Source organism: Cornus florida, unplaced genomic scaffold, assembly GCF_030987335.1.
Source record: "Cornus florida cultivar Cherokee Brave unplaced genomic scaffold, ASM3098733v1 CherokeeBrave_3.0.0_Hap2_Chr03, whole genome shotgun sequence".
In the NCBI taxonomy this organism is placed as follows: domain Eukaryota; kingdom Viridiplantae; phylum Streptophyta; class Magnoliopsida; order Cornales; family Cornaceae; genus Cornus; species Cornus florida.
This window is the reverse complement of record NW_026775573.1, coordinates 49800637-49802542: the sequence shown is the minus strand read 5'-3', so window position 1 is coordinate 49802542 and position 1906 is coordinate 49800637. Positions and strand designations below refer to the sequence as shown.

At 37.7% G+C, this 1906-nt stretch overlaps 1 pseudogene; it reads left to right on the top strand.

Moving 5' to 3' along the window:
* Window positions 1–1463: 1463 nt before the first annotated feature.
* LOC132302018 (small nucleolar RNA R71) lies at window positions 1464–1562 on the top strand (annotated as a pseudogene).
* The last annotated feature ends 344 nt before the right edge of the window (window positions 1563–1906 follow it).

Genomic DNA, 1906 nt, shown 5'->3' with positions numbered 1-1906 from the left:
AAATTGAGCTTACTTGCTTGGTCAAAACCACTTTTCGTAGTGCTTAGCTCTTGTTCTTCCGTTTTTAGGTGCACAAGTCTTTCAAGAATTTGGCATAAGCCAGAATTTACTTGATTGCATCCAAAAGTAGAAGATTAACTTTCACTTGCCTAAACATTTCCATGATTTCATTGGTTTTTGCCTTTTGCTTGTCTTTTGAAATAGATCATTTTAAGGCATCCGAAAATGGGGCTTTTGGTTCAAAACTCTTTTCAAAAATTTTCTTTGAAGTCTCTTCAACACAAGAATTTTTAAAATCACTTTGTTTCAAATCATTTTTCAACAAAACCTTTGCAAATTCATTTTTCGGCAAATCTTTCTTCAAATCATTTTCAAAATCATTCTTCAAATCACATTTTGAAGCTTTCTCATTCACAAGATCATGTATATGCAATGAAGGAGGAATGGAATGTGAAACGGGACGGGTGACAACTTAAGGTTGCACCAGTTCACTCTCTTCATTGAACTTGTCCACAATCCTACCACTCCGCAAGGTGGTCACCGCATTAACATGTTCAATGGTATGGCCTTCTGATGAGGAATGGGTTTCCATAACACATTGTTGCTTAGGTGTGCCATTCATTGGCATCTTTCCCTTCTCTCTTGCATTAAGAGTGCTTGCTATTTTCCCTACTTGGGTTTCTACCTTTACAATGGATTGAAAGTGAGAATGAAGCAATTGAGTGTTAACCTCTAAAGTGCCCAAAGCATTCAAAACTTTTCCTTCAAAGGCGGGACTTCTAGCATTTCCTTGGGAATAAGATTGGTTAGGAAAATGAGAGTTAGCAAATTGATTCCCTTGTAATTGATAAGGTCTATAACCTTGAGATCCTTGGTTTTGAAGTGGAGGTGGAATGTACTTCCCTTGAAAACCACCTTGGGAAGGGTTTGAGCCCTCTCCTTGGTTTTTCCAAGAGAAATTCGAATGATTTCTCCAACTTGGATTATAATGAGTACCATAAAGATTGTTCCCTTGATTCACAAAAGATGTATTGACTTGTTCATTAGGTTCATTTTGCACTTGTCCGTGAGGACAATGAGAAGTAGAATGAAGAACACTAGAACAAGTCATACATGTTTCATTTAATGCACGATGAGAATGGTTAGGGAAGGAAGATACTTGGTTCGCCGAGTTTTGGTTAATCAAAAATTGATCAAACCTTTGAGATAAAGACTTCATTTCAGCGGCTATTTCATTTGAATGGTCGACTTGATGGAAGCCAACACTCTTCCTATCTTGTGAATTATTACCATTCTTGGATGATAATGTTCTATGCAAAGAATTTTTACTCATGCTCTCATAAAGATGCCACACGTCATCCTCATGTCTATCAATGTATGAGCCACCCCTGGAAGCATCAACCATGCCTTTGTAATTATCCGATAAGCTCTCAAAGAAATATTGAACTAATTGCCATTTGGGCATGTCATGATGTGGACACTTCCTAAGCAATTCATTAAAGCATTCCCATGCCTCATGAAACGTTTCTCCATCCCCATGTGAAAATTCCCGAATTGAGGTTCGCATGGCATTGGTCTTAGAAACCGGATAGTACTTCTTCAAGAACTCTTGTTGCATTTCTGCCCAAGAAGTGGTTGAAAAAGGCCTAAGATTGTTAAACCAATACTTTGCCTTGTCTTTTAAGGTGAATGGAAAAAGTTTGAGTCTTAAGACACCTTCCGGCATGTCCGTATATTTTACAGTGGAACATACTTCTAGAAACTCATCCAAATGCTTGTAAGGTTCTTCACTTAGAAGTCCATGATAGTTAGGAAGCATTTAAATGGTTTGTGGCTTAATTTCATAGTGATGTGCTCTAAATGGTGGCAATTGAATGCATATGGGTGCATTGTATTCATTAGGCAC